Raw genomic sequence first — 13172 nt, 5'->3', positions numbered from 1 at the left:
TCCAGCAGCATCACTCAGTCACGGAAAGGAATGCAGCTCTGATGAGCCTGAAAATGTCCCGCCGAGTGAAGGAAGCCAGACACGAAAGCCACAGAGTGCATGATTCCACTCACATGCAGGGTCCAGAACAGACACATACACAGAGACAGACAAGAGACTCGTGGCAGCCAGGGGCTGGGGGACGGAGAGCAACTGCTAATGGGTGGGGAGGTTTTCAGGGGGAGATGATGAAAATGTTCTGGAATTAGACAGTCACTTAGATAGTGGTGACATTAGGTGGGGTGTGGTGGCTCCCCATAAAATGCATACGCCCATTTTATAGATGAGGAGACACAGGTAGATCACTTGAGGCCAGGAGTTCGAGACTAGCCTGGCCAACATGGTGAAACCCCGTCTCTACTAAAAATACAAAAATTAGCTAGGCATGGTGGTATACATCTGTAGTCCCAGCTACTCAGGAGGCCGAGACGGGAGAATCGCTTGAGTCTGGGAGGCAGAGGTTGCAGAGAGCCGAGATCACACCACTGCACTCCAGCCTGGGCAACTGAGAGGGACCCCATCTCAAAAAAAAAAGTACAAAACTAGCTGGTGTGTTAGTACACACCTGTATTCCCAGCTACTTCGGAGGCTGAGACAGGAGAATTGCTTGAACCTGGGAGGTGGAGGTTGCAGTGAGCCAAGATCATGCCTGAGTAAGACTTTGTCTCAAAAAAAAAAAAAAAGTGCATTAAATTTTGCTTGCAAGGTGCAGGGACGAAGGGAAAGGGACATGCTGTGTTTGTGGCAGCCAGGAAGGGACAGTTGGAGAATCCCTGTGAGGAAACAGAGGAATCTTCCTTTATCCCTGGAAGGTTCACATAGCTACTACCTAATGCTGCAGACAAGACGCCTGTGAATTTGGTGAGACAATAGTAAAATGACCTCTTGGGTCTCAGAAACCTCTAGGACTCTGTGGCTGGATGGGAATAGTCTGAATGTCATTAAGGTTAATGACGTGAAGAACGGGGTCAGCACTTAGTTCTGTCTCTCGGGTGCTCGAACATTCTGTTCAAAGCAAAAATGGGACTCGATCTGCAAGTGCCGTTAAATGGAGCATCACTGGTCGCCCTGGGGTGAGGAATGTCCCCGTGACTGCTTTTCCTTCCTCCCATCCCCTGCGGAAATGTTCACACTCACTGCTGCTTGTCCAGTAAGAGTATCTGCAGAATCTGCGGCTTTTCCGGCAAGGTTGATGAACCTGATAGAAATATCAATGAAAATGGGCCGGGCGTGGTTGGCTCACGCCTGAAATCCCAGCACTTTGGGAGGCTGAGGCGGGTAGATCACGAGGTCAAGAGATCGAGACCATCCTTGTCAACATGGTGAAACCCCATCTCTACTAAAAATACAAAACATTAGCTGGGCACGGTGGCGCGTGCCTGTAATCCCAGCTACTCAGGAGGCTGAGGCAGGAGAATTGCCTGAACCCAGGAGGCGAAGGTTGCGGTGAGCCGAGATCGCGCCATTGCACTCCAGCCTGGGTAACAAGAGCGAAACTCCGTCTCAAAAAAAAAAGGAATTCAAGACCAACCTGGCCACCATGGTGAAACCCCATCTCTACTAAAAATACAAACATTAGCTGGGCATAGTGGTGTGCACCTGTAATCCCAGGTCCTCAAGAGTCTGAGGCAGAGAATCACTTAAAACCGGGAGGCGGAGGTTGCAGTGAGCTGAGATGGCACCACCGCACGCCAGCCTGGGCGACAGAGCAAGACTCATCTCAAAAAAAAAACAAAAAAAAGTAATTGCAATTTCTTAAATGCAATTACTTTTGCACCAACCTAATGGAAGTAGCTCCTGACACCCTGGCCAGGCATGCTGTTTGTGTGGAAACAGAAAGGGCAAAGGTCCACAGGGGGAGAGCTAGACAGCACGAAGCCTTGATCTCAACTCTTCGCCAGCTTGTGATGGGTGGATTAAGCGTATTTAGCAGAAGCTCAGGGGCACACTGCCCCTGCTGCACAGCAAGGGCACATCTGTGAGGTCCCTGACAGATGTCAGGGACTCACACACATCTGTGAGGTCGCTGACAGATGTCAGGGACTCCTGACTTGACATAACGCGCAGATGGAAAGTGGGGTGAAAGTCCTTCCTCCAGAGTCTAAAGCTGACCCGTGAGCTGTCTGAAGCCAGCAGGCCTGGCCAGGGTTTAACACACCCTCCCGTAATGCACACATGTTACCCAGACTATTTACTTCTCAGCCTGTATATCAACTCTCCGCTCTGTGTGGTTTTCAACAGTGAGCCTCCAGAAATATATCAACTAACCACTATTCTTACAGTCAGAGTGAATTTTTTTAAATTCATTTTTACTTTTATTTTAAGCTTGGGGATACATATGCAGGTTTGCAATATACGTAAATTCATGTCACAGGGTTTATTGTACAGATTCTTTCCTCACCCAGGTACTAAGCCTAGTACCCAATAGTTACTTTTTCTGCCCCTCTCCCTCCTCCCACCCCACCGCCTCAATGTGTCTGTTGTTCCTTTTTTTTTTTTTTCTATTTTAAATTGTACTTTACATTCTGGAGTACATATGCAGATCATGCAGGATTGTTGCATAGGTACATACATGTGAAGGTGGTTTGCTGCCTCCAACTTCCTGTCACCTATATCTGGCATTTCTCCCTGTGTTATCCCTCCCAACCTCCCCACCCCCTGCTATCCCTCCCCTAGCCCCACCTCAACAGACCCCAGTGTGTGATGCTCCCCTCCCTGTGTCCATGTGTTCTTATTGTTCAATACCCTCCTGTGAGTGAGAACATGTGGTGTTTGATTTTCTGTTCTTGTTTGCTGAGAATGGTGGTTTCCAGATTCATCCATGTCCCTGCAAAGGACATCAGTGACATTCTCTTCGGATTCCTGCAGTAAACTATCTACCAAAGGGAGGGTATAAGACCTTCTGCTATGAACAGTTATCACATAAAGTCATGCATTTCCATCCTGGCCATTTTATTTGGGTTTGTGTCATCTTTATTGGGCCACAAGAATATCAGCATTTGGAAGTCAGCAAGTTTTCTGAAAAAGCAAACTGGTGGCTTGTTGCCAAAGATGGTACCCAGAGAGCTATCTATCCAGTATTTATTCCCTGCGTCGTCCCTTCCCCTTGAATCAGAACTGGACCTATGACTAGATTTTAACCAACAGAAGAAAGCAGAAGCGATGCCTGTGACTCCTAAAGTCAGATCCTAAGAAACATTGAAAGTATCACCCTAAGTCTCTTGAGGCATCCTCACTGGGAGACAGCCATGTTGTAAGGAAGCCCAAGCTAGTCACGTGGAGAGGCATATTTTAATTTGGGGGGGGTTCTTTTTTTTTTTTTTTTAGAAACTGGAATGGGGGTAAAAATGGAATAGGAATATGATATACATCTTTAAAATACAGATGCCCAACCAGCCCCAAACTGTTCCAACCTTCAGAGCCCAGATGCAAGGCATGTGAGTGAAGAAGTCTTCAGACAATCCCAGCCCCAGACATTATCTGGCTGCAATGTCATGATGGACTCCAAATCAGAACCACTCAGCTGAGCCCAGTAAAGCCCCTAGAACCACATAATTGTTTTTTAAGCCAGGAGTCAGCAAACTACCATATACAAACCAAATCTGGCCCACTATGTTGTTTTGTAAGCAAAGTTTTATTGGCACACAGTCACGCTATAATGCTTTCATGCTGTAATGGCAGAGTAGTACAAACATAGCCATCAACGATGAAAATATTCATTCCCTGGCCCTTCTCAAAAAAAAAAAAAAAAAAGAGTCTGCCCCTATGGAGTCACAGAACAGAAAACAGTTCTGTGCCCTCCCTTTGCAGGTGGGATGGTGGTAAGGGAGGTTGGGCCATCAAAGACCCTGGGGAGCCACCTCCCTCCCACCCTCCCTTCCTCCCTCCACCAAAAACAAACAAACAAAAAAGTTTGCCAAATCTCTGTTTTAAGCCGCTAAATTTGGGGGTGGTTTGTGAGGCAGCAATAAAGAAAAGGGAACATTAATAATTTCATGATGAACATTTTGCAACTGAAGGATACTGAAAAATTGCCTGATTTCTAAACTAAGTACTATAAAGTGTTGCCAGGGTCACCTGTTGCTTTGCTAACATTCTTTCATGGACCAAATGTTTAAAGTGTTCCAATTCCATTGGTGGAATGATGATTCAGCACAATTTCAATGGAGGGATTCAGCACAATTTCAATGGAGGGAACCCGAGCTGGGTCACTTTCTTTTTTTTCTTTTCTTTTTTTTTTTGAGACAGAGTCTTATTCTGTGCCCAGGCTGGAGTGCAGTGGCTCGATCTCGGCTCACTGCAACCTCTACCTCCCGGGTTCAAGCAATTTTCCTGCCTCAACCTCCTGAGTAGCTGGGACTACAAGCATGTGCCACCACGCCTGGCTAATTTTCGTATTTTTAGTGGACACAGGGTTTCTCCACGTTGGCCAGTCTGGTCTCAAACTCTTGACCTCAGGTGATCTGCCCACCTTGGCCTCCCAAAGTGCTGGGATTACAAGCATGAGCTTCTGTGCTGGGCCACAACTGGGTCACTTTCTAACTCTGTAACCAAAGAATGAGTTAACTAATCATTTTTTTCTTGCTAGAGAAAAAGTGAGCCTCACAGGGTTGTGATTAACAGTTCTGGTTTCAAATGAGGGGTGGGAACTTGTTTGCTGTGTGTTCTTGAGCCAACAACCTAAGCTCTCTGTGGCTCCGTTCCGGCATCTATAAAATGAGGAAAATAATATTAACTGCTTCATAGAGTTCTCGGGAACATTCAAATCATTTAATGTTTTGCAAAGTACTTAGAGTGCCTGGCGCAAAAATAGTTTTCATCTAAATTTTTAGGGATGAAGAAATACTGACTTTAAGCCGGGGGTGGTGGCTCACGCCTGTAATCCCAGCACTTTGGGAGGCCAAGGCAGGCAGATCATCTGGGGTCAGGAGTTCGAGACCAGCCTGGCCATACAGTGAAACCCTATCTCCACTAAAAATACAAAAATTAGCCAGGCATGGTGGTGGAGACCTGTAATCCCAGTTACTCGGGAGACTGAGGCACAAGAATAGTTTGAACCGAGAGGCAGAGGTTGCAGTGGGCCAAGATCACGCCACTGCACCCCAACCTGGGCGACAGAGTAAGACTCTGTCTCAAAAAAAAAAAAGAAATACTGACTTAAAAAGTTCAAAAGCATCATTTAAGATCTGTGTGTCTCCATTTCAACATCTGCAAAATAAAGTAAAATAATTTCTCACCCTTCCAATGGTCATTGTGAAGACTACACACATAATCTTGTTGTTGGCAGTATTATTGTAATTGCCATTATAATACAGGATTGCTTTTAGAATTTTACAGTCTAGTTCCTTTAGAAAGAATGACTGTGAAGTGGAATCTGCGCCCAGGGGATGAACCCCACGCTTCTGTCTGCTGATGACACCGGCATTCACCCGGTGTGAATAACTAGTACACATCCCTTGAGATCATCAGCTTTTGCATCTAAGACAGTAGTTCTCAACCTGGGCACATTTTTTTGTTGTTTGTTTTTGAGACGGAGTTTCACTGTTGTTGCCCAGGCTGGAGCGCAGTTCTGCGATCTCAGCTCACTGCAACCTCCACCTCCCAGGTTCAAGCAGTTCTCTGCCTCAGCCTCCCAAGTAGCTGGGATTACAGGTGCCTGCCACCACGCCTGGCTAATTGTTTTTTGTTTTTGTTTTTTTAAATAGAGACAGGGTTTCATCATCTTGGCCAGGCTGGCCTTGAACGACTGACCTTGTGACCCACCTGCCTCGGCCTCCCAGAGTGCTGGGATAGCAGGTGTGAGTCACTGCACTGGCCGATTTTTTTTTTTTTTTTTGAGACAGGGTCTCACTCTGTCACCCAGGCTGGAGTACAGTGGCATGATCTCTGCTCACCGCAACCACCGCCTCCCAGGTTCAAGTGATTCTTCTGCCTCAGCCACCCGCATAGCTGGGATTAGAGGCATGCACCACCATGCCTAGCTAATTTTTGTATTTTTAGTAGAAACGGGGTTTCACTGTGTTGGTCAGGCTGGTCTCAAATGCCTGACCTCAAATGGTCCACCCACCTCAGCCTCCCAGAGTGCTGGGATCACAGGCATGAGCCACCACACCCGGCCAACCAGCGGCAATTTTGAATTTTTTTGGTTGTCACAACTGGAGGAGGAGCTGCTGGTGGCATCTGGTGGGTCGAAGCCAGGGATGCTGCTAACCAGCCTACAGTGCCCAGGATAGCCCCCCACAAGAATCACCCAGCCTCCAGTGTCCACAGTGCTGAGACTGAGGTAGAGGATTTGGTCTAGAACATGCACTCTCTCCTGGGCTTGGCTCGAGTGTCCTCCTTGAGCTTCCCCCAGTCATTCCATGTCCTCACCCACTACTTTGAAATAGGCTGGGTTTTCATCTGTCTCCCCAGGAAGTGTGGGGGCTGGAGGCTCAGGGACTGGGTCTGGTTTTCTACCTCTGTCTCAGCAGCACACTAGGTTTTAACCAACAGGACAAAGCATGCCTTAGCCAACTAACACAGGAACAGAAAACCAAACACCGCATGTTCTCACTTAGCAGTGAGAGCTGAACGAGGAGAACACATGGACACAGGGAGGGGAACATCACACACGGAGGCCTGTGAAGGGGACACGAGAGCATCAGGATACGTAGCTAATGCATGCTGGGCTTAATACCTAGGTCCTGCGTTGACAGGTGCAGCAAACCGCTGTGACACACATTTCCCTGTGTCACAAACCTGCACGTCCTGCACGTGTACCCCAGAACTGAAAATAAATAAAATAAAAATAAAACTGAATGGACCCTTTTCACAAGATGGTGCCAAAAGCGAAGGAAGCTCCTGGCCGAAGGTGCTAAAACCCAAGCCAAAGCCAAGGCCAAGAAGGCCAAGAAGGCAGTGTTGAAAGATGTCCACAGTCACAAAAAGAAAAATCTGCATGTCACCCACCTTCCAGCGGCCGAAGACACCGCGACTCCAGAGACAGCCCAAATACCCTCCGAAGAGCACCCCCAGGAGAAACGAGCTCTGCTACGACGCTGTCATCAAGCTTCCGCCAAACACTGAGTCTGTCGTGAAGAAGATGGAAGACAGCAACATGCTTCCCTTCATTGTGGGTTTTTGTTTTTTTTTTAAACGGAGTTTTGCTGTTGTTGCCCCCACTGGAGTACAAATGACGTGATCTCGGCTCACCGCAACCTCCACCTCCCAGGTTCAAACAATTCTCCTGCTTCAGCCTCTCAAGTAGCTGGGATTACAGGTGTGTGCCACCACGCCCAGCTAATTTTTGTATTTTTAGTAGAGACGGGGTTTCACCACATTGGTCAGGTTGGTCTCGAACTCCCAACCTCAGATGATCTGCCCGCCTCAGCTGCCCAAAGTGCTGGGATTACAGGCGTGAGCCGCCGTGCCCGGCTCCCTTTATGGATGTTAAAGCCAACAAGTACCAGATCAAACAGGCTGTGAAGCAGCTCTGTGACGTTGATGTGGCAAGGTCAGCACCTGATTTGGCCTGATGGAGAGAAGGCACATGTTTGATTGACTCCTGGTTATGATGTTTTGGATACTGCCAGCAAAAATTGGGATCATCTCAACTGAGTCCAGCTGGGTAATTCTAAATATATGTATATCTTTTCACCACACACACACACACACACACACACACACACACACACACACACACACAAAAGGCCGGACATCCTGTGGCTCACACTTGTAATCCCAACACTTTGGGAGGCCGAGGTGGGTAGATCATGAGGTCAGGAGTTCAAGACCAGCCTGGCCAAGATGGTGAAACCCCGTCTCTACTAAAAATACAAAAATTAGCCAGGCATGGTGGTGGGCACCTGTAATTCCAGCTAATTGGGAGGCTGAGGCAGAGAATTGCTTGAATCCAGAAGGCAAAGGTTTCAGTGAGTCAAGATCGCACCACTGCACTCCAGCCTGGGCAACAAAGCAAGACTCTGTGTCGGAAAAAAAAGAAAGAAAGAAGGCGAGCATGGTGGCTCATGCCTGTAATCACAGCACTTTGGGAGTCTGAGGCAGGTGGATCATGAGGTCAGGAGTTCAAGACCAGCCTGGACAAGATGGTGAAATTCCATCTCTACTAAAAATACAAAAATTAGCCAGGCGTGGTGCTGGATGCCTGTAATCCCAGCTACTCAGGAGGCTGAGGCAGGAGAATCACCTGAACCCGGGAGGTGGAGGTTGCAGTGAGCCGATTTCATGCTATGGCACTCCAGCCTGAGCGACAGAACAAGACTCTGTCTCAAAAAAAAGGAAGGAAGATAAAGGAAGAGCAGCTTCACACATAAACGCTTGGCTATCTAGATTTCCACATCGGTTCCTGTTTACTATCCCGCGAATGGGGCCAAACATGTCCACTCCCCATTCACTACTCCTAGATATTATCTGACCTTTTAACTCCGTGAGACTATCTCTATCCACACGTGTTTATCTCCACATATTATTTCCTATGCTATTTCAAAGCTGTTATTGAGGTAGACGTTAGCACTACTGCTTTGTGAATGTTCTGTTTCTACTGAGCAACTACTGTAAGTTGAATTGTGTCCCCAGAAGTAAATATCTAAGGCCTGAGTAAACCCAGGTATTTGTGAAAATGCCCTTATTTGGGCAAAGAGAATTAGCCGAAATGATTGAGTTAAGATGAGGTCATTGGTGTGGGCCCTAATCCAACATGGCTGGTATCCTTATACGAAGAAAAGAGGAACAGAGACAGACACACAGAAAGATGACAGGATGACAGACAGAGATTGGAATGACCCATCTACAAGCCAAGGAACAGCAAGGATTGTCAGCAACACCAGAAGCCAGGAGAAAGGCATGGAACAGATCTTCCCCTCCAGACTTCAGAGAGAGCACAGCCCTGGTGACATCCTGATTTCAGACATGTGGCCGCCAGAACTGTGAGAGAACAAATTTGCATTGTTTTGAGTCACCTTGTTGGTGGGTCTTTGTGACAGTCTCACTGGAAAATGAATACGGCAACCCTCTAAGCTGCAGAGCGTCTTTCAGACGGTCAGAGAACCATGGAGTGGTAAACCCGACTTTTTAATTCTTGAAACAGATGGATTTTCACTAAGAAAATAGAAGAACCTTTTCTCTATTCTGAAATTTCCCTCGCCCGGTGCTGGAGGCAGTGACTGGTTTTCAGCATCTCCTATTGTGCCAGCTTTTTCACTCCTGACGTTCAGCAAGTGGGAGGGAGTGTTACAGCTCTTTTATTCCCACCGCCAGCAAGGTTCTTGTCCCACCGCCAAGAAGAATAAGGCACACGGACACCAGAGATTGCATAAGGCAGAGTGGGATTTATAAAGCAAAAGCCATAGAAAAGCTCTCAGCAAGGAGAGGGACCCGACCAAGGGTTGCTGGCTGCAGGGCTAAGTTCAGAGGTTTTATGGACTGGGAAGGGGGAGGAGTGTGCTGACTTGTCTGTGGGCTACTCAGAAAGACACACACAGTGAAAAGAACCAACTAGAGGCTGAGGCGAAGGCTTGGCCTGCAACCAATCAGGGGCTGAAGTGATGTTACTCCAGCCAATCACAGAAAGACAGGTAAATGTAAAACAGGTAAAAGGTAAGGACCAATCCGGAGGAAGCATGTGAAATGAGACAAAGGCACATCAAAGGGAGGAAAAATGTGTCCAGAAAAGGAGTGGAATTTGTTCATCTAGGTTCACAGAGTAAGCATTTCCATTCAAAGACACTGCCTCTTTCTTATCTGGGGCCTGCAGCTGGATTTTCAGGGTGTTCTTGGTTTGAAGGAGTTTTACCAAGGGCCCACCCTAACTGCCTCTCTGACCACTTTCTTCCTAGCTCCTCTCTCAATATCCAAGGCCCTGGCTGGTCCCAGCCTTTCGGGGCCATTGACATCCTCTCTCAGGTGAGCTCCTAAGAGGCCTCACTGTGGGACGCACTGAAGTGGTTCTTCCAGCTCCAGAAATTCCTGCCAGACACGGAAAAAACTCAAACCAGATGTTGGAGATGAGCTCTCAGGAGCTCATCCCAGCCAATCTGCCCGTGCCCATGTGGAGCTATGTTTAACTTTTATCTATTTGGTTTTTTGTGAAATGTCTCACCCATGTAGAAAAGCATGTAAACAGACTGGGCATGGTGACTCAGGCCTGTAATCCCAGCACTCGGGGAGGCCGAGGCGAGCAGATCACTTGAGGTCAGGGGTTTGAGACCAGCCTGGCCAACATGGCAAAACTCCATCTCTACTAAAAATACAAAAATTAGCCAAGTGTGACGGTGTGTGCCTGTGATCCCAGTCACAAGGAGGCCGAGGCAGGAGAATCACTTGAATCTGGGAGGCAGAGGTTGCGGTGAGCTGAGATCACACCATTGCACTCCAGCATGAGCAACAGAGCAAGACTCTGTCTCAAAAAGAAAAATAAATAAGGCCGGGCGCGGTGGCTCACGCTTGTAATCCCAGCACTTTGGGAGGCTGAGGCAGGTGGATCACGAGGTCAAGAGATCGAGACCATCCTGGTCAACATGGTGAAACCCCGTCTCTACTAAAAATACAAAAAATTAGCTGGGCATGGCGGTGCGTGCTTGTAATCCTGGCTACTCGGGAGGCTGAAGCAGGAGAATTGCCTGAACCCAGGAGGCGGAGGTTGCAGTGAGCCGAGATCGCACCATTGCACTCCAGCCTGGGTAACAAGAGCAAAACTCCATCTTAAAAAAAATAAGAAAAGCATGTGAACAAAACTCTTTCTGGCTATCATTTTGCCCTGTGTCTTCAGACAAAGACTCCAGTGAGAATGCCAAACACAGGCAAGGCTTCTTCTGAGGTCTTTCCTGAGTCTGTTGCTCTGCTTCCCTTTCCAGAGGTGAGACTGTCCTGAAACTTCCTGCCGTGGTGTTTACAATCATGGCACCTCTCCCCACTGTATGTGCCTGTGAGCATTGCCTGAGCACCACCTCTCTGTAATTAGGAATCTGCCTGTTCCTCTAACATTCTGAGGTGAGTGTGTGCAGGCTGAGAGATGTATGTCCCATTCATTCATTCATTCATTCATTCATTCATTCATTCAACTATACTGTCATAGTCCACATATTCTACAACGCCTCCTGCATTTTAAATTAATCATTCATCCCCAAATTCAACTTGTTTCCCATTTTTCACAGTTGCAATGTTGAAATTACACATTTTTTTTCTGGTTTCCTTGTGCATGTATGAAAATGTCTCCAAACGACGTATACCTCTGCAAGTTTCAACTCCAGTCATTTTTTGAAATTCTCCTCCGATACCACCGTGCAGATGAACAGAGACACCACATTCCACCAGCCTGTAAGAAGTGACAAGCTCCATACACTACTGTGATTTTGATTTGCATTTCCTGGATTGCAGGTATGATTAATAATCAATTGTGTGGTTTAATGTCCTTTTATTTCCCTTTTCTGTCAAACATGATATCCTTTACCTTTTTAAAAAAGCACGGCTGGGCATGGTGGCTCATGCCTGTAATTCCTCAGGAGGCTGAGACAGGCGGATCACTTCAGGTCAGGAGTTCAAGACCAGTAGTGAAACCTCATCTCTCCTAAAAATAGAAAAATCAGCTGGGCATGGTGGCACACGCTTGTAACCCCAGCTACTCAGGATGCTGAGGCAAGAGGTTCACTTGAATCTGGGAGGCAGAAGTTGCAATGAGCTGAGATTGCACCACTGCACTCCAGCCTGGGCAACAGAGTGAGACTCCATCTCAAAATAAAACAGAATAAATAGTAAGAGTTTAAAAAGATGTAAGTATTTAAAGCTAAATTTTTTGTTTTTTGAGACAGAGTCTCATTCCATTGCCAGGCGCCAGGCTGGAGTGCAGTGGCGTGATCTTGGCTCACTGCAACCTCCACCTCCCGGATTGAAGCAATTCTCCTGCCTCAGCTTCCCAAGTAGCTGGGACTACAGGCACATGCCACCACGCCCAGCTAATTTTTTTGTATTTTTAGTATAGACGGGGTTTCATTGTGTTAGCCAGGATGGTCTCAATCTCTTGACCTCGTGATCTGCCCGCCTTGGCCTCCCAAAGTGCTGGGATTACAGGCGTGAGCCACCGCGCCTGGCCTAAATCTAAAATATTATCTCTAAGAAGTGATTTGTCTGTGTTCCATAAATTTTGATATGTCGTGTTTTCGTTTTTATTCTGTTTAAAACTCTCCTTATTTCTAATTACTTCTTTGACCCATGGGTTATTCAGATATGTGTTGTTTAATTTTAAAGTATTTAGAGTTGGGCACAGTGGTTCACACCTGCAATTCCAACACTTTGAGTGGCCGAGGCAGCTGGATCACTGGAGGCCAGGAATTTGAGACCAGCCTAGACAACATGGTGAAACCCCGCCTCTACTAAAAATACAAAAATTAGCTGGTCATGATGGCACACACCTATAGTCCCAGCTACCTGGGAGGCTGAGGCAGAGGAATCACTTTAACTCAGAAGGTGGAGGTTGCAGTGAGCCAGGATTGTACCATCGTGCTCCAGCCTAGCAACATAGCGAGACTTCGTCTAGGAAAAAAAAAAAAGAGCTAGACCAAGGAAATAACTATGCTCGTGAGGTCGGTAATGGCCAAATAGCAAACAAGACTGGGTCCTGTGGTCCAGTTATAGTTAAATACAAATCTACCCCTCCATCTGTGTGCCAAAAGCGGGTTCTTGACCTTCGTACTCAAAGAGGATGCTGTCTACAGTTTCTCAATTTCCTTCCAGCTTGCTATGGTTACAGGACACCTTTTATATCAAAATATCTTCAGATACATGTTACTTGTTTTTATATTAAAATATCCTCAAACTTAGAGACATCTACCAAAAAAAAACAAAAAACAGCAAAAGGTTCTTGTATGCAAGTCACACAGAATGATCAATTGTAATTTTTTTTTTTTTTTTTTTTTGAGATGGAATCTTGCTCTGTCACCCAGGCTGGAGTGCAGTGGCATGATCTTGGCTCAGTGCAACCTCCACCTCCCAGGTTCATGCAATTCTCCCTGCCTCAGCCTCCCAAGTAGCTGGGATTACAGGCACCCGCCACCATGCCCAGCTAATTTTTTGTATTTTTAGTCGAGACGGGGTTTCACCTTTCTGCCCAGGCTGATCTTGAACTCCTGACCTCAGGT

This window comes from Callithrix jacchus, chromosome 22 (assembly GCF_049354715.1).
Source record: "Callithrix jacchus isolate 240 chromosome 22, calJac240_pri, whole genome shotgun sequence".
Taxonomy (NCBI): Eukaryota; Metazoa; Chordata; class Mammalia; order Primates; family Cebidae; genus Callithrix; species Callithrix jacchus.
This window is presented reverse-complemented; position numbering follows the sequence as displayed.